Consider the following 21,024-nt stretch of genomic DNA (forward strand, 5'->3'; position numbering starts at 1 on the left):
GAGACCTACCTATCCATAATATAGACTACGATAACAATTCTTACATAATTCATTCCATGGCTACCTACTCAGTAGTGGGGCATTTTCCATCCCACGGGCCTCCTGTATCCACTGGTTCAGTTGCTCCTCCTTGCATCTCTTCAGATCTGAGTAGTGGTGTCTGACCTGCTCACCAGTCCGAGGGATGCTTGTGGCACTGGTGAGATCATGTGCAAGATGGTTCTAGGCTTCCGCTTTGTATTCAGTGCCCTGGAACTGGCCCTGCAGGAGTCTGGCATCATGATTATGGACGAGGAGCCAAACTATCACTTTTGACTCCTCATTGCCCCCACCATTGCACTCGGAAGCGAGTGCCCTCTCCAACACCAGCCATGCTGCCTGCATATGGGAGCTACAACCAGTTATGGCAAGTATTCCTGCCTATGAAGCTTAAATATGCCTCATTTCCCGCACTTATTTGTGATTGGCCGGTTTTGAAATTTCTCAGCTGAAAGCACACCTGCTTAGCACTGGGTAAACTTTCATTAATATGTATATGTGTGTTGAGAGTGCATGACTATCAAAAGCTGTCATGGCTTAGTGGTTCAGTACTGTGATTATGGTGCTCAGTATCCCAGGTTTGAGGCTTGTCATTGCTTTTTATTTTACTACTGGCCAGACCGGCTAGGGGGTGTGGCTGTGTTTAGCTGACTTTGCTCAACTTTGCCCAATGTTGCTCGACGTTGCGCTAGTTAGCCCGGTGTGCAGCTACGCACAAACATGTTTTGTTTCCACTAGTTGGCACAATGTGCAGCTCCGCGCAAAGCCATTGCGCTAGTTAAAGTAGTGCTAAGCTATGAGCATTTATACTTAAATTTGCTTAATACTGGTAAACTTTGCTTAGCATTGCTTCACATTGCTTAAGATATGTTACTTATGCATTCATCAGTATGCATAACCAATTCACCTTCTTATATATATATATAAAATATCGTTCACTACTACATAGGCCATTTCAATGCTTTTTACTAAAATCTAAAACATAAATGTCAGGAATTATTTTTCTATAACGGTTTCCTACAGAAAATTGAAAGGGGAGTGGTGGGACTCGAACCGGGAATGCCTCCTCTTTGTGCGAAGGCTCTACCACTACGCTATTGCTATTTGGCTTAATTTGCATATGTTTCTTATTATCCTCTTCGATCTCTAAACTGCTAACTGTAGCTAAGCAATGGGCAAACCCATGCAAACACACGTAAATACAGGCAGCTATATCAGGAATAATAAAAAAAAATGAAAGTTTTACATTTTAGAATTGTACAGGGATTTAGAATGTGGGGGAGTGTAGTGTTGGGTATGTACACATTTGAGCGGACTCGCTCATTTCATTTCACATTTGCAGATTGAGGGACTTGCAGGGGCATGGATTTTTGGACTGCTTGGCAGTCTGACATGCCTCCTGCACTCGTGCATGCTCCGTGTTAGCCTTAGCATTGTGTCAGCACACCCTCATGAATATGCATGGCACGCTGACGTCATCCTCTTAGGCTGCAGTTTCCGAGTAAGACTTATTTAGTCTTACATGGAGGATTAGTGAATCCTGGGGTGTGATTTAAAATGTTTGTATCTGATTTTTGAAAGATTGTGATTGTGGGAATTTTCTCCCCAGGCCTCCACTGAAAATTGGTACTTTCCTGGCAAACATAAATAAATTATGCATCTAGCCTTATGAATGTTGATGTTAATTAAGGTTGGTGCAATGTATTCTCTGGCCTTACAAATGAAACTCGATAGCCTGATGGGTGTATAGTTTTTGGGGTCAGTAATAGTTCAACATTGCAATGTGTTTATCCATAATAATATCACACTTCCAGTCCCACAGATATAGTCAACAAATTAGCAGATAAATTTGGTGCTAACTTTACCTCACCTATCCACATTGTCATGGCCACTATCCCTGAAAAATAAGTGTCCCCTGAAATTGTCTTGGATCAAGTCTTAGAATTCCTGTCACATGCCTCTATGGGACCAGTTAACATACAAGGCTGCATTCTCATCAGTGCCAAGTGTGCACTGTCCAAAGCTGTACTTAAACTCTTCAACCACAATCTCAACCTGCCCACAGAGTTTGTCCCTGATGCCTGGGGAACAGACACAGTACATAAGAGTGACCCTTCTACAGGCTCCAGTAATTATAGGACCAACCTTACCAGCCTTATATGCGAAGGTATGCAAGGTATCATATCAAAACCCATTCATGCAAGCATAGGCAACTTACCTGACCTAGACCCACTCAGGTTAGTTTTGTCAAAGGGAGGTCCTGTCTCCTAAACCTATTAGGTTTCCCTGAAATGTGTACAGAGGTTGTGGACAGTGGTCACTTTGTACAAGCTGCTTTTGGCACTATTTCCATTGCTGATGTTATTAAAAATTACACAAGTTTAATGTAAACCCTTATGTTGTCCACTAGATTGAAAACCAGGTATCTAACCTATCCCAAGCAATGAAAGTTGCTGGTACCCTCTGTAAATGGAAAAGTGTAACTGGAGGGGTACCACAGGGATCAGTACTGGGCCACTTTCTGTTTGGCATTTACTTTGCAGACATTCATGCCAATATCCCTGAAGTGTGGGTAGCTAAGTTTGCTGTTGACTGAAAGCTGGGCACTGTTATCCGCTCATCCACTGATACCCAACTGCTCCAAAAGGGCTTTAATATGCACATACCTGGTGTAATAAAAACGATAAACCAGACATGCCCAAAAGGGTAATAACTAGCAACACATCAAAATAAAAAATAAAAAGATACGGACAGGGCTTCACTCTACAGTTTTAATGCAGTGCTCTAAAAATTAAGTGCTTTCACCATACACAGATAGCTTCTTCAGAGTTAATAAGAGCCATTAACCAAAGTGACATTTATACAACTCTCAATCACTCTTTCCACCAATCATTTCCCTACACATAATTAATAACTACATTGACTGAAAAACTATACTACTAAATACACCAATAATAATAAACATAAATACAATCATTTTAAAATGTATGTTAAATACATAAAAAAGATATATATATATATATATATATATATATATATATATATATATATATATATATGAGTTACCTTCATTTGATTTCAATTTCATTTGACTGAAACACATTTGATCGAAATTTTATTTGACTGACAACCAGTAATTCAGTACACTTCAAGGCAAATAACAGGGATTTGTCCCCCTCCCCAATGTTGTTCAACCCTGGAGCTGGTATATATAGTTAGGGGGGTGGGGGGGGCACAGTTTCCTTTAAAGGAAGAAAATAACACAAAAAGTACAGATTTTAAATGAAAATAGGTGGGGTTCTTCACCCCCACAACCCCCAATGTGGGGGCTGTGCCCCCCACACCCCCCAACTATATATATATATATACCAACTCCAGGGTAGCACGACATTGGGGAGGGGGACAAATCCCTATTTGCCTTGAAGTGTACTGAATTACTGCTTGTCAGTCAAATGAAAGTTCGATCAATGGGTTTCAGTCAAATGGGCTGTCGATCAAATCAAGGTAAGCAGGTAACCTATATATATATATATATATATACCAAAATGGTATGTTTATATTATAAATTCTAATAAAACATATTTCTGAATGCTACTTATAAATATGTATTAATAATGCTAAAAAGCACAAAAACACAATTATAAAATACTTATAGTGTAATAATAATGCTATAGAAGGAAAATGACCTCAAAGCATACAAATAATACCTTAATACACTTCATGTGCCCTTTGTTTTTACACTGGCATAATAGATATGTGATCATTCAAGCCAGGTTCACAAGTTGCATTTAAAATAATTTGCCATTTATAGTCCAATAGTTCAACTTTGAGTTTGTCATTCCCCCCTCTTTCACTGGGAATAACCTTATCAATCACAAAGTAGATAAACTTCTTGTAGTTTGGACAGGTAATACTATGTGTATCTAGGGCATTATGCATATCCCTGTTTTTAATACCCCTAAGATGTTCGGCTATCCTGTCCTTTAATCTACGTGTCATCTTTCCTACATAGAGTCCTGGGCATGTAGTGCAAGTAGCTAAATATACCACCATTTCTGAGTTGCAACTACATCTGCCTGGACAAAGTATTGTCCTATTATACCCAGAAACTGTCACATAGGGACCATCATTTATGAACTTACAATATCTACATGGTCCACATTTGTACATTTTTCCTCTCCTCCTCCCACAAAACACAAATACATGCGAGAGATGCAACTATACGACCAAACTGGAGGCTGAGCTCTCTCAACATAGGACTGGCAAGACCAGACAGGAGGAGAAGATTACCACACACACTATAGACCCAGTCTCACATAGTACCATCACAACCTCAAATCATACACATAAACACACAAAGACATACTCGGAGGCTCTGATCAAAAATCTACCAAAACAGCAGAGGCCACCAAAGCAGACACCCAAACAACTACCACCTCAGAACACAACACCTGCAACACATAGACCTCACAGAGTGTCAAACAGTCACAGCCCTTAAGGCCAGACACAATGCCAGACACACTAGTCATTGGTGACTCCATAGTCAGACACACTGACGTCCCGCTCACCAGACTGAGTAAGGAGAGGGTTACAGTAAGCTGCCTGTCGGGCGCTAGAATCCGCCACATAACGCAAGCACTCAGGTCTCTCAACAGCAGGTACAAATACGACTCAGTCATTGTCCACGCTGGTGTAAACGACCTGAGACGTACCTCCTTGGACTACATGAAAAGAGACATTGAGGAGCTCTCTGATTATGTAGCCCAGGCAGGTATGACCCTGACCTTGAGCAGTATCCTACCTTCACCAAGAATGATGCCACAATACAGAGATAAGATGATCAGCTTTAACAATTGGCTTAAACTCTGGTGTCATTCAAAGGGGATCCAATGTCTGTCTGCCTGGGATGACATGCTGGACAAGCCACGCTGCTTCAAGGGACGGCTTGCTCCTGTCACCCTGGGATTCTGGATATTGGCAAAGGCTCTTGCCACCCCATAGTGCCTTTTTAGGCAAGGCTCAAATTCTAAACCTACCACCCTAGAACACAAAAAGGAAAAAACTAAGGGTAATGCTGCTCAATGCCAGAAGTCTCAATCTCAAAATGCACGCACTCGAGGCCCTTCTCAGTATGGAGAACATCGATGTCTGTGCTGTGACAGAAACCTGGTTCAAGGCTCCTGAGAGCACCCCAGCACTATCAGGTTTTACCTCATATCATGCGTTCCGGCCCCAAAATCCGGACAATACCAAGAAAGGAGGGGGGTATCCATATTCATCAAGGACACCCACACCTCAAGATTGGTGGCAATGCACAATGCATCGGAGACCATCCAGGTACAATTAACCATAGGCAAGACTGCTCTGCAAATTGTAGCATGTTACAGGCCACCCTCACAAACTCAGGAACCTCACATGGCTTTCCTGAAAACACTGGAGGAGATAAATGTATCTCCAAACACCATCATACTAGGTGACTTCAATTACCCTAATATAGACTGGGAACACTACTCAAGCCCAAACACCCTAGCCCAAAAGTTCCTGGAATTCATAAACTCAAATGCCATGGAACAACTAGTCACCATCCCCACAAGAGGAGAAAACATACTTGATCTCATCATCACGAACATGGGAGCACAATGTTCAACACTGGAAGTATACCCCTCACTGGTGAGATCAGATCACAAACTAATCTCGCTGGAGGTCCTCATCCCACCCCACCTGAAATAAAAAAGACCACAGTAAAGAACTTCTCGAAAGCCGACTTCACACTTCTAAAGACTAGTGTGGTCTCCTTTAAGGCCCCCGAGCTGGCGGAAAACAGTACTCAAGCCGCTGAATCACTTACAAATGCCTTCTACCAGCACCTGCAGGACTGCATGGATAAGGCAATCCCAAGCAAAACAAAGACTCTTTGTACCAAAGGCAAGCGTCCAGTCTGGTGGACCCCAGCCATAAACAAACTCTACAACAAAAGGAGGAAGCTACTACAAGATAGAGCAAAATCCTTAAAAGGTAAGACACCTTTGATCACTATAAGTAAAAACTAAGAGCTCTCATAAAATCATCCAAAGCAAATTTTGAGAGAAAAATAGCTAAAGACTCAAAAGACAATCATAAGGCCTTCTTTAGCTATGTTAGAAACCTGGGAGGAAACTCCCAGATATGCTCAGAACTAGTTCAAAGTGATGTGAAGATTACTGATCCTACAGACATTGCCAACATACTGGCTGACAGGTTCAGTGCAAACTTCTCGCCCCCCCAAAGGAGAGATATCTATACCAAACGATTGCGGCCCCCAAACATCTCTAACGCCCAAGTGAGAACTGCTCTCTCCAAAGCAAAAAAACACAGCATCCATGGGACCTGATGGTGTCCCCGGCTGTGTGCTCCATGAACTCAACGAGGAATTAAACCCACAGCTAGGACAGCTGTTTAATCATAGTCTCACCTCTGGATACATACCCAGGGAGTGGCGCACTGCGACTGTGGTCCCACTTCACAAAGGCGGTGCCTCCACCAACCCTGGAAATTACCGGCCCATTAGCTTGACAAGCCTTATCTGCAAAGCCATGGAGAGGATCATAATGGATCTCATAAATAAAGACATAGGAATTTGCAGACTTTGGATCCAACCCAGTTTGGCTTTGTCAAAGGCAGATCATGCCTTTTAAACTTGGTTGACTTTTTCGAAACAGTCACCAAAGCCATTGATGAGGGAAAGGCAGTCCATACAGCCTACCTCGATCTGGCGAAAGCCTTCGATACAATACCCCACTCGGGTATCATTGAAAAACTCATCAGCTTAAATGTTAACCCATACATCACAAGATGGGTTGCAAACTGGCTGAGTGACAGAACCCACAGGGTCAGAGTTGCTGGTGCCATGTCAGACTCAAAGCCTGTCACAAGTGGTGTCCCACAGGGCTCAGTCCTGGGCCCACTCTTGTTTGGCATCTACTTTTCTGAAGTACAAGCAAACACAGGAGAGTTATGGCTGACAAAGTTTGCTGATGACTGCAAACTGGGTGCCGTAGTCGAAAACACATCTGACACAGATATCCTTCAGAAGGGTCTCACAGAAACGGATAACTGGTGCCAGAGCCATGGCCTAAAGTTAAATGCCAAAAAATGCATAGTCATACTCTGCGGGAAAAACAAGGTTACCCCTAGCTACCATATAGGTGGCAATCCACTGAGCACAGAAGAAGTTATCAGGGACCTGGGGACCCAGGTTGACAGTAGTCTGTCATTCGACACCCATGTAGCTAAAGTAGTTAGGAAGACCTTCTACATTGCCCACCTTATCATGAAGGGATTCACATCTAGATCAAGGGAGGTCATAGTCTCCCTATACTCATCACTCATCAGACCAATGATTGAGTACAATGCCCCATTCGGAATGTATCTGACCTGACACTTGCAGCAGCTGGAGAGGCCACAAAAGTTCCTCACCAAAAGGATAAAGGGTCTCAAAAATCTGTCCTATGCTGCCCGACTGAAAGAACTCCAGCTCTATTCAGTCGCTTACCGCTTGCTCAGAGGTGACATGTGCCTGACATACAAGGCCATGTCAAACCCAGATTTGATGAATATGCTTCACCTCAAAAAATCTAGATCCGTCAGAGCCACAAGGGCGGGAGACTTAAACCTCGACACGGCTATTAATAGGACGTGCTGGAGGGATAGATTCATCACCCAAAGACTCCCTATGCTGTGGAACAAAATCCCGGTATATGTGAGGCAGAGCACCTCGCTGGCCTTGTTCAAGAGAAATCTTGACCAATGGATGGGAGATCGCAGATATACCCCAAGGATTACCTCAGTGTCACTGCTCGACAGAGGCACAGCAAAATAATGGGTATAGTTCCCCATACTAAAGGGGTGGCGTAAGCCACAAAACTATGGGCTAGGCTTGTAAATGCCCTCTGGCAGATAGCCTAGTATGAACCTATGAACCTATGAACCTATGTATTTTTTGACCTTTGCCCCATTTACCCCCATTTTATGGGGAGTTAATCAAAGTTCAGGGAAAAGAGCTAACACTTTTGATTCTGGAGCATTAATTTTGAGGTACAATTATCAAATACCTGGGATACTAGAAACTGTCAGAAGGTCATGGGATGCAACCTTTGATATTGAAATAAAGAAAGAACTGGGACAGACACCAAGAATAGCCTTCTCAAGAGGAAAAAATATTAAGGATTTTTTGGATGGACAATATGGGAACACGTAGATTAAAGGATAGGATAGCCGAACATCTTAGGGCTATTAAAAACAGGGCTATGCATGATGCCCTATATACACATAGTATTATATTTCCAAACTACAAGAAGTTTATTTTCTTTGTGATTGATAGGGTTATTCCCAGTGAAAGAGGGGGGATAACAAACTCAAAGATGAACTACTGGAATATAAATGGCAAATTATTTTAAATGCAACTTGTGAACCTGGCTTGAACGACCATATATCTGTTATGCCAGTGTTAAAACAAAGGGCACATGAAGTTTAGTAAGGTATTATTTGTATGCTTTGAGGTCCTTTTGCTTCTATAGTATTATTATTACACTATAAGTATTTTATAATTGTGTTTTTCTGCTTTTTAGCATTACTAATACATATTTATAAGTAGCATTTAGAAATGTGTTTTATTAGAATTTATAATATAAACATACTTTTTTGGTATATATATATATATATATATATATATATATATATATATATATATATATATATATATATTTTATGTATTTAACATACATTTTAAAATGATTGTATTTATGTTTATTACTGTTGGTTTAGGCCGCGATGGTGCAGCGGTTAGCATTGTCGCCTCACAGCAAGAGGTTCTCACCTTCGATTCTCGGCTGGAGCGCCTTCTGTGTGTAGTCTGCATGTCCTCCCCGTGGTCGAGTGACGTTAAAGACATGCAGGTAGGTGCATGCGTGAAAGGGCATGCCTTCTTTGAAGGTTGGGCATCGGGCTGGCAACTTGGCAGTGTAAAAATTCACTGCCAATCATTAGCGGACGGGAGTTCCGCTGTGGCGACCCCTAACCAGGAAAAGCCAAAAGACTTTACTGTTGGTTTATTTAGTAGTATAGTTTTTCCATCAATGCAGTTATTAATTATGTGTAGGGAAATGATTGGTGAAATGAGTGACTGAGAGTTGTATAAATGTCACTTTGGTTAATGGCTCTTAATAACTCTGAAAAAAACATCTGTGTATGGTGAAAGTGAAAGCGCTTCATTTTTAGAGCAGTGCATTAAAACTGTGAAGTGAAACCCTGTCCGTATCTTTTTTATTTTTTATTTTGATTTGGTAATTAAAACGATATTGAGCTAAATGCAAAAAAGTCAGCATAGGAGTGTTCAGCAAAAAAAAAAAAAAAAAGCTGTTATCACCTCATTTGTTATGAGTGGTATGCCTCTTAAAACAGATATGATCATAAAAGAACTTAATACTTGTGTAGAAAACTCTGTCTCATTCGATCATAATGTTTACATCATTGTCAGCAACTCCTTCCCTCTGACATTGTTAATTTTCAAGGGAATATCTTCAAAATCCAAGGAAGTCATCTTATTGCTGTATCTTCCCTTATCAGACCTGTCATTGAATACATTGCCTCTTCTTTGGTATGTACAAATCCAAACATATCACTCAGCTGATAAGGGATCAGCAAAGCATGCTAAAACGTGTGCAAGATGTGATAAATTTATTTTTCTGTGTTGGAAAAAGTAAGCAACAGTCCCCTTTCTGGCAATTGAGAAAATTATTTGGAATATAGAGAACTTTGGTGGCAAATCAGATTGCAAGCTTACGTGTTTCCTGGTTTAATTGATATGATTAATATCAATTGCTAATTGAAGAAAAAGGCTTGTATTTTATAAAAATGGATATAAAATTTAGTTTAATGATCCGCACATACTTATATAGGTTTATACACACACACACACACACACACACACACACACACACACATATATATATATATATATATATATATATATATATATATATATATATATATATATATATATGTATGTATTGGGAGTTGTTACAGTTTCTTTTAGGATTGTGACTAATTTATGGTTATGTGAATTGTTTTTTATTTAAACATTTGTTGATGTATTAGGCTTTTAATTCTGAAAAAGTCTGACATTTTACAAGCAAAAGTGGTAAATCAGCATATTAAATATCCGTGAGCAACATTCTTGTCATTTGTGTTTGTGGTTTTATTTTTGCTTCATTGTTTTTACAAATGATAGTGATCAGACTTGTGTTGTACATTTATTGTTTTGTCAACTGAAAAGGCCTTATTGATTTTTAATGGAAAAGCAAAAAATAAAGAAAGACTGTAAATCCTTTAACTATCCTAGTAGATTAGCACAGCTCTCATTTTTCTCGGTAGCCTACCTCGTACTCTGAGTTAAGCTGTGTCTTGCTTTTAGAGCTTGAAAGTTTCATACTAGGCTATCTGCCCAAGGGTATTTATAAGCCTAGCCCATAGTTATGTGGCTTTCGCCACCCCTTTAGTTTGAATAAAAACTATGCCCAGTCTTATTTGACCCCCTGTTTCTTCACATAACCAGTGGTTCTACAAACACTTGTGCTAGGGACCTAAATTTAGACCAACAAATAAACAAGATTCACTCGATGGACATAGGTTCATAGGTTCATAGGTTGGTACTAGGCTATCAGCCCTAGGGCCTATACAAGCCTAGCCATAACAATTCCCTGGCTATTTCTTCCCACACTATTTACTTCCCTGGACCCCTGTCTAGCAGGGCGACTGACGTGATCCCCGGGGTGAATTTCCTTTCTCCCATTCAATTGTCAAGGTTCCTTCTGAAGAGGGCCAAAAAGGCACTCTGCTTGACATGTATGGGCAATCTGTTCCAGAGTCTGGGGAGTCTCTGGGTCAGGAACCTATCCCTCCAGCATGTTTTGTTTATTGTGATGACAAGATTTAGCTCCCTGGAGCGTGTGGCTCTGAGGGATTGGGATTTCTTTAAGTGTAGCATGTCCAACAGCTCTGGGTTTGACATGGCCTTATATGTTAAGCAGAGATTGCCTCTTAGTAGATGATATACAACAGAGTATAGCTGGAGGTTTTTAAGGCGGTCAGCTTAGGGCATCTGCTTTAGGCCTGTGATTCTTTTAGTGAGGAATTTCTGCTGCCTTTCCAGTTGTTGCAGATGTCTTGAGAGGTACATACCAAACGGGACATTGTATTCTATAATGGGTCTAATGAGGGATGAGTACAGTGGGACAATGACCTCCTTTTTTCTGGATGAAAAGCCCTTAGTGATGAGGTGTGCCACATAGAAGGATTTCCTGACTGTTGTGGCAATGTGGTTATCGAAGGTGAGACCACTGTCCACCTGTGTCCCTAAGTCTGTTATCACACTTTCGGTGTTTAGTGTACTGCCACCTATATGGTAATTCACGGGTACATGTTTTTTCCCAAAGGTGATAAGTATACATTTCTTGGCATTGAGCTTGAGCCAATGGCTCTGGCACCAAGCATCTGTTTCTGTAAGGCCCTTTTGTAGAGTATCCACATCATTTGGGAATTCAGTAATGGCTCCCAGTTTGCAGTCATCTGCAAACTTTGTTAGCCAGAGTCCCTGGTTAACTAGTTAAATTAGTATTGGCCTGTACTTCAGAGAAGTAGATGCCAAACAAGAACGGTCCCAGGACTGAACCCTGAGGTACTCCACTTGTCACTTGTCTGGAGCTGGATTTGGAGTCGGCTACTTTTACAGTGTGGGTTCTGACAGTAAGCCAGTTAGCAACCCATTGGGTGATGTAGGGATTAATGCCCAGCTTAGTAAGTTTATCAATGTTTCCAGAGTGGGGGATGGTGTCAAAGGCCTTGGCAAGGTCTAGATAGGCTGTGTGGACCACCTTACCCTTGTCCATGGCTCTGAAGACTGATTCGAAGAAGTCAATCAGGTTCAGGAGATAAGATCGGCCCTTCACGAACCCAAACTGGGTGGGGTCCAGTGTTTGAAGGTTGCCAATGTCTTTGTTTATAAGTTCCATGATAATACGCTCCATGGCCTTGCAGATAAGGCTCGTCAGACTGATGGGACGGTAGTTTCCGGGATCCAAGGTGGATCCCTCCTTGTGGAGTGGGCAGGAAACCTGAGGTGAGGCTATGATTAAACATGACACTTAGGTGAGGTGCCAGTTCATATTGTAGTTCATGTAGTACACAGCCCGGGATGTCATCTGGTCCCATGGATGTTGTATTCTTAGCTTTGGAGAGTGCGTCTTTTACCTGTGTGGCTGTTATTACCGGAATTTGGCAATCTTCCGGTATTGTGATGGGCCATTTAGGGGGGTGAGAGGGGGTGAAGTTGGCACTGAATCGATCTGCCAGGATATTGGCAATATCCTTGGGATCAGTATATTTAATGCCATTCTTAACTCAATGTATTTGTAAGGTATGGAAAAAGATACCATTCCAGATCAAGCAAAGTACTAGTTTGTCTGCATTAAGGTTAGTCCTGATAACTGAATGGGTAGACTCAGATTTACACCAGGGTTATCATGTACTTTCCTGCTTGATTTGGGAGGTTGGCACTATTAATTACTCATAAATGGTGGCAATAACTTTTAAGTGTATCTACTTAAAGTTGTAAATGGCTAGGCATCTTATAGTTTCTGTAATCATTTGTCTAGTATTATTCTATGTTCCTTTGCTATGAACACAAATTATATTAAAGTACTAGTTAATTAACTCTGAGGGAGTAATGTGGCACAAGGCATAGCACCCACATCACCCACACAAAGGCAGACAGGTACACACAACAATGACCATGTTTCATTGTATTTTGAGGAAGGAGTTTGACCTCAGAATAAACTGCATAGTTCACTACCTTGTGGCAGAAAGATGTTTGCAATTGTCTACATTACACACGTTCAGTATCCTACCATCTCTGTCATGGAGATAGACAACTGTAGTGTCTGAAACGCTGAAGATATTTGCTTAGTTGGCCCAGTTTATTTCTGAGTTATTACCGGATAAATGAGCCATTGACATGTCCTGTTCCTTCTACCCCTTTCCTTCCACTGTTGTTCTTTTAAGCCCTTTGGCCTCACTTGTTGTGCCCTTTTTTATGCCTATGGCTGGTTCCCAGTGAATAGATGCAGTTACTGGCTTCACTTCCTTAACTTGACATTATTTTAACGTTCCTGTGATGGTTTTGACCACCTTTTGGATGTATTTGTAGATGTTTATTACATTCTCTCCTTTTCTATCCAAGGCAAGTGCATGTAAAAAAATGCTGTTCTTTCTGCCCTTGAAGTAGTAAAGCTATCCTGTTCTGCGGTTTCTCTACTAAATTTTCTTCGGACATGGACTTTAAAAAAAAAAATGAAGGCACTGAACCTATAACCCCTATTTGCAGTGGTAGTAGCAGCAACTCTGATGACAGTTCTGGAGAACTTCATGTAATTCCAGTCATATTTTAGACTGAAACTATTTTATGTAGAAATACAGTTTCCTGGCATATGAAAAAGGTTTCAATAGACTGACGGATTGTCCTAAGTGACACTATGTAGACTTTTAGACAAGGTTGTGTTGCATTCCCTTTTACTGACAATGTTTTATTTATTTGTTCATTGATTCATTCATTCATTTAATACATTTTTAATTGTTTGCATTTGTATGTGCCTGCTCTGCACTGCTGTGTGAATAAGGAACATTTTCACATGCTGCTTGGCTGAATAATCAAGGCAATGTTGGTGCCAACCAGTTCCATGTAAACGGATCATCATTACTAAATTACAAACATTGTCCTTTTTATCTGGATCTGTTTGGCATCTCACCTTTATTAGCAGTCAGCTATCCCTTTCTTTTTCTTTGTCATGTGACAAAATTGTTCATTCTCCACACAAGTAAAAATATGAGCTGTACATCAACCTTCCCGTCTTTCTTTTGCTGGAGCACGACATTTCAAACTTATTTCTAAAAAGAAGACCCTGGTTATATGAATAGTAACAGTTCCACTGTGGGTGTGGACTGGTTACTCAGCTTATTTAGCAGTTAGAATATCTGAAAACATCCGCATCAAGTCTAGGAGAAGTTTGGATTTTATTTATTGTCTGTACATTAACCAGATAGGTGGACTATTCAGTCTATCCTTTTTAAACCACAATTTGAACTCCAAGGGGGGAGAATGAGTCAGAATTCATATTGGATTAGACATATACATGTCAAGTATTTATGGATAACATATACAAAAACAATGCATTTTTGAGAATAGTTTGGTGTAGCACATTACATACAAAGACAGAGCCGAGGATAATATTTGCATGGTAGTTTGGTGCAGAGCATTGCTTGCAAATATAGAATTGAAGGTAATATTGGCATGATATTTACACTGAATGGATTTACAAAATGTTTGTTACAACATATTGCAAGGACAGGTAAGTTTCAGCACAGTATTTTATATAGTAGCTGTGTCATACTTGTTTAATATTAACAGCAACACCTGTAAAATAGTTATGCTTTCTTTAAATAGGCTCACTGTGAACTTTACTTTGCATTCCTTCAGTGTTTCTTGATTACTGGTATCATTAGGTAATTGATTGTATGATGCAGGCCCAATTTGAGAGAAGGATTTTCTCTGCTATTGTTAGCTCAAGTAGGGTCAAATTAATGTGTTTCATTACTGCTGCTTCTGAGTGGATAAGAAGTCGCTCTAATTGCCAGTATGTAAAGGGGGACGATTTTCTAGTTTTATGATTTTATAAAATATTATGTTTTAGCAGGACAGTAGCTCTATGAGGTATAGGCAGCCAGTAAAATTTTTCCAGATTACCTCAAGATGTGTTAAGGGAGCCACCAAAATGACAAAGGGGCATATTTATTTCCTGTAATTTGCAATAGGTGGATGTTAACAAATGAATGTGGTGCCATGACAGGCTGTTTATCTTCTATGTTTTGAATCAAGGTTTTTCTATCCAATGCCTAGAAAACTACTGGAAAGAGCAAGTGTGACAGTATAAAGCAGAGTTTCAGTTGTGAAAGAGTCCTGTTTAATGCTGTTTCTGTGTATGTTCTAAATGACAAAGAGGAGTCAACTATGAAGCCTAGGTTTATCTGCTGATTTATAAATAATATTAGTGCGAGGGTTTCTGTCACCTCACAGTAAGACGTCCTGTTCGATTCTCAGCTAGAGCGTCTTCTGTGTGGAGACATGTGTGAATGGGCGTACCTTCGTTGAAAGTTGTGCATCAGGACTGGCAACTCGGCACGTAAAAATCTACTGCCAATCATTAGCGGACCGGAGTTCCGCTGTGGCGACCCCCAACTAGGAAAATCCGAAAGACACAACAATTAGTGCGAGGGTTTCTGAGTATCAGGGTGGTGTATTTTCTGGCCTTTGAGGAAAGGCAAACAATATTTCTCCAGATTTTTTTAGAGTTAACTGATACTTGTTTACAGATCTAGTTCCAAAATGTGTTGATATCTGTTGGTAATGCATGTTGTAGGATGATTTAGGAGCTGTCAGGTTTCAGTAATATAAAGGTATAATTGCACATTATTAAGTTTGGGAGTGTCCCCTCCTATGTTTAAGATGATGTCATATATGGATACTGAGAATGTTTGTGGATCTCACACTATACTCTATGAGCATTCACAACTAAAGGTGTCATTCTCAGATAAGACAAAACCTATTCTAACATGGAATGAGTGCTTTGACAGATAGTCTCTATACCAAGCTGTTTTATTTATTTGCTTGCAAGTTTAACTGGTTATTAGGAATGAGTGAGTGCTCAGGTCATGTCTACCTGTTGTAAGGAGACCATCATTCGTATTGCTATAAATTAAATCTATAGCTGCACGTAGAGCTGATAGGATGCCAAAACTAGGGTCTATATCAGAACATCGAAGTTTTAAAACTTCGAATGTTCTAATATCGACCCATTTTAATCGAACGCTAAAAATAGCGAAACTGCAGAACACCAAATTCTTTCCTAGGGAAAGAATTCAGTTGGCCGGTTCTGTGGCTTTGCTATTTTCAGCGCTGTGGTAGAGATTTACGGGTCAGGTTCAGGTAAGTGTGCGATTGTGTGGTTGTTAGGATTAGGGCACGGGTTAGGTGAGTTAGGGTTAGGGCGCAGGTTAGGTGAATTAGGTTTAGGGGCAGGTTAAGTGAGTTAGGGTTAGGGTGCAGGTTAGGTGAGTGTGCGATAGTGACTGACCTTAGGGTTAGGGTTTGGGTTAAGGTAAGTGGATAGATAGTAGTGTATATATAATTTAGTGTAGGGTTAGTTGTAGGATTATAAGTGTATGTGTGTGTATTGATGTTTTTTAGGTGTGCTTGTGTTGTGTGTATGTGTTTCAGAATAGCAATTTTTTTCCCAAGGAAAGAATTTGTTGTTCTGAATGTTCGATATTATTTGGTTTAGATATTTTAGGTTCGATGAAATAGCGTTCACTGTTTTCATCTTTCGATAACGTGATATAAACGCCAAAACTATTGCTGAAGCTATTTTGAGCATCACATAAAAGTCTGCTTTATTTATACAGTCAAGTAATTGATTATAAACCTTTGTTTTCATAGATCTTTGCTAACGGGCAGAGGTTAGGTAATGGTCTATAATCCTCTAGAGAGGAAGGGGAAACCCTTCTTGGGTAAAGGCAAAATAACTGCACATTTAGAAAGTTCTGGTAAAATACTCACTGTTGTGGAAGGGTAAAAGGTATATCTTAATGGTGTGAAAATTAAGGAGCAGCCAGGCTTACTGAAATTTGCACCAGATTTCTTATCCACCTTTTTCAATAGATCTAATGCCTCCTTTGTGTGATTTTTCTTTTAAAGTAAAAGGTTGAGTTGAACTTTGATGTGGGTTGTTTTTGGGAATTATTTCCACTATCATAAGATGATATGCTATCTGGGGAGGCTACTGCATTATTTTGCAGTTGTGGCTAATGATGTCTGTAGCTATGTTTTGTAATCATTGATAAAATGGGTTTTTGAGGATAGAATTATCGCTGATGGGTTAGTGATCTGGTTTGTTAAGTTTTTAATTCCTTTCTAGAATTGTTTAGGTATCAAAGCTAAAGAATGTTGTTTCTTCTCAAGATAACTTGCCTTTTCCAAACTGGTTGTCATTCTCTATATGACTTTCTTTGTTCTTGTTTTTACAAGGATTACAAGCATCTTTATCCAATTAGGGGAGTCATCCATGGAAGGGATAACTTGAGCGATTTGTAGAATTTCTAAGTAGTTAAGTAGTACCACACTTCCTCTCTTGATTTTGTGCACTGAGAAATTCTGTTGAATGAAGTTGGATGGGCAAAATTAATTCTTTAACCATGATTCAATCAGAACAAGGATGTGAGGTGGTTTTGTAAGTAGCTAAGAGTAGACCCAGTGGTCAGCAATTTGGGAACATATGTAGATAGTAACCTGGCCTTTGAGCATTATGTGTCTGTGGTAGTAAGGAAATCATTCTGTGATGCACAACCTATAAGCAAAAGTATGGCATCTAGATCCAAGGATGTCATTGTTTTGCTGAACTCATCCCTCAACAGACCAATCATTGAGTACTATGCCTTCTTCAGTATGCACCTGACCAGGCATATGTATCACCTTGAGTTTCCACAGAAGTTCCTCACAAAAAAGACTGCAGGGTATAAACAACAAGAACTATAGGGATTGCCTTAAAGTCCTATTCCTGTACTCTGTTTCTTATTGACTGTTAAGAGGCAATCTATTGCTGGCCTACAAAGCATCCTCTGATCCTGCTCTGATGGGCCTGTTGCACATCCACTAAACAAAAAGAATTAGAATTACCCAATATAAGGACATCAACCTCATCTGCAACATAAGTAGGACATGTTGGAGAGACATGTATGTGTCTCAGAAAATAGCCCTTCTCTGGAATAGGCTTACCATCCATGTGAAACAGAGTTCTTCCGTAACCCAATTCAAGCTTAACTTAGACCAGTGAATGAGGAATCAGAAATTTCTCCTGGACTGGCACCCATGTGTCTATCAGACTGAGGTAGCCCGTTAATGCCAAATCACCCATGCCCAAGTCTTCATATACCCGTTAAAATAACCCCAGGGTATCAGAACTTGTCAGATACATTTGGGAAGCATGGCTAGGCTTCAAAAGGCCAATTGGGGTCATTAAACTAGTAATCACCTATGAACCTATAAGAAACTGATTTTTCTGCTGCTAATATCAAGACATGGAGATGCTTGGATGTTAGTCAGGACTGGAGATACAGACAATCTCTCACTCAGTTCTTTAGATACTTGGGAGAGGAGAGGTGTGAGAGTTAAGGTAGGGGATAAAAAGAGATGATAGGTATATTAAGCTCCTACAGCTGTCTTGGAGGGTAGTGGTAGGTGGAGACCTTAGAGTAGGTAGTAGGTTGTGCTGCTACAAAAACCTCTGGGAAGTATGAGGTGGTGCTAGAGGTGTAAGTAAGGTGTAGTAAGCAGGTGTAGCTGTATAGAAGTAGATCAGGAGTAGAGAATTGCTCTCACTGACATTACGAGCTATAATAATTGGAAGTAATTAAAGAGTGATTCAATTAGAATATGGCGGCTGGAGTTGAACATAGTGCAGGAAATGGCTCTTGTTACACCAACATCTATAGACGGTAGTCATAACGGAATGTAAATAATTTGTTCTGCTATAGTACTGCTTGTGGCATTATGCCAAGTTTCCTCATACCCTGTAAATGCTTACTCAAATCCTGTTGTTAGAATTTTTGCATGTTGGACTGTTTTATGATACATATTTCACTATAAATATACATGTTATTAATATATGCATATCTGGCCTTAGGCATAGGCTAACTAGGCAGCCACCTAGGGTGCTACTGTAGTAGGGGTGCTTTTCCAGTACTTATTTGTTTATTGTTTTGTAGTACAGAAATGGTTTCTTTCAAATATGTTGAATGAATACAGGAAAAACTGAAGAGGAAGACAAGCTGTGAGGAAAAAGGAATAAAAAAGTAATCTGGATGGTGCAGGTAGACCAGAATGTGGGTACCATGTGGTGGTGGGGGCTGTGTAGAGCATTTTTGCCAAGAGCACCAGTTGACCAAAGGCCAGCCCTGAATAACTGTCTACATGGGTACAGCATTTTTGGTCATTGATTTACTTGATCAAAGATGAATTGGTTGTCCTTTTTTATCGAATTCCATTTGATCAAGCAATATGTTACCTTTTGCAGTGTCTTTTAATACAACATTATTAAATAGTGTGGTAAAGAAGTTAGTCCATTTCCTCAGTGTTGTGCAGAGTGAGAGTTGGTATATTTAAGTAGCAAGAGAGATGTCAGGGTATAATGTGCCCTCACCCCTGCAAGAAAAAAAAGAATGCCTTTGTTTTATTTGTTTTCAACCATATTGTCAATGTATTTTTGCAATATTTTTTTATCTTCTGTGAAATTAAAAATATGTTATCTATATAAAATGTTTATGTTCTTAACATATATTTTGGCATGTATGATATAGGTTTGGGATACTGCCTTTTGATCAATTAAAATTTTAAATATTGTTTCTCACCATTTTATAAATGTGATTATACAGCTATACAGCTGGGTTTTAAAAAATCATATGACTTCCTTGGTCAAATTATATCATGAAACTATTATCACCTCAGTTTAAGATTGTGAAATAAACAAAACAAGATTTAAATGGATAAATAGTGCATAGTATTTAGTTACATAACTGCATTCTACTTTGAGTTATAGGGATTTCTTCTCTTCTCATGTGGTTAAGACTCTCCATTGCTTTGTGACAGTACCATATGAGATATGGTTAACTTTAAAACAGAGCATACCCTATCAAACATCTTTGTTTAGAGGGGTCACTTTACCATTTGTACTTTTAAATAGAGTCTTACTGGATTACTTTAGTACAGGTTGTTGGAATTAGAATTATTGAGTATAAAACACCATTTGGAGACAAATGACCTTAGGTGCTCTGCGCAGGGGGATGCAGAGAGAGATTGTTGAACACTATATGCATGTGTCTAAAGCAGGTAATCCACTTGTCTTGAGCAGTGTAGTGCATTTTCCAAAAAGATGCCACTATGTCAAACAAAAATAATTAATATCAGCAATTGTCACACTGACTGGTGTCATTCTAGGGGGTTCCAGTATCTGTCCTTCACTTCTCTGTTCTGGGCGTCCACATAGTGATTATGACCTTTTCTGCCCCTTTAATTCCTTTTAGGCCAGATGTTTTTACATTCTAATTCAGACTTCATTAAGATGGCTATACTCAGTGTTAGGAGTCTCAAAAATAATTTGCCTGTTTGGATACCTTCCAGATGCTCAACACATTTATATATGTGTTGTTAAAATAACTGGGTTGCAGTGTTTTGATAACACTCTTTGTACAGGAGTATATAGTACCTATCATTTTTTTCATACCATCAGTGAAGCAGGGGAGTATCGTTTTTTATATGATCAAATATTAACTTACACCAAATACTTCAAGATTCTAAATTTGAAGTTTTTTACGTTTGGATCACATTTGATAAAGTTAATTATCACATCTTTTCCAATTATAGATTCCATTCACTGTCATCCAAATATCATAGTAGGTAACTCGACCAGTTGGATTCCATATCTGTATCAGTCATATGGTAGTCCTAGATAACTAGCAATAAATATCCTCAGGGTTTCCAAAAGTTCATTAATACAAACTCCTTGTCCAAATGCCTGTGAGTGGGACCAATATGCTTAACTTTGTCCTTTCTTCATATGAATGCTACCTTATCCTACACATCTATTAACACTATTGCCTCTTTGATCAAATCTGACTATTACACTGTCACTTTTTTATTTTGAAAATTAGTAACAAAGTATCCACAAAATCAGTGACATTCAAGGACAACTCAAAGGCCAACTTTCAATCCCTATCAGAGGACATTATGAATTTCAAGAGTGCATTATCCTCTGTTGACCCATTCTCAAAAGCTATCCTATTTACCCA

General features: G+C 39.6%; 1 protein-coding gene across 1 annotated transcript in view; it reads left to right on the forward strand.

Moving 5' to 3' along the window:
* Nucleotides 1–21,024, forward strand: part of LOC122810797 (glutamate-rich protein 3-like) — a 226,188-nt gene that overhangs the window by 28,967 nt on the left and 176,197 nt on the right. The window lies entirely within an intron of this gene.

Source organism: Protopterus annectens, chromosome 9.part0 (genome assembly GCF_019279795.1).
Source record: "Protopterus annectens isolate FY-2018-M chromosome 9.part0, PAN1.0, whole genome shotgun sequence".
Lineage (NCBI taxonomy): Eukaryota > Metazoa > Chordata > Ceratodontiformes > Protopteridae > Protopterus > Protopterus annectens.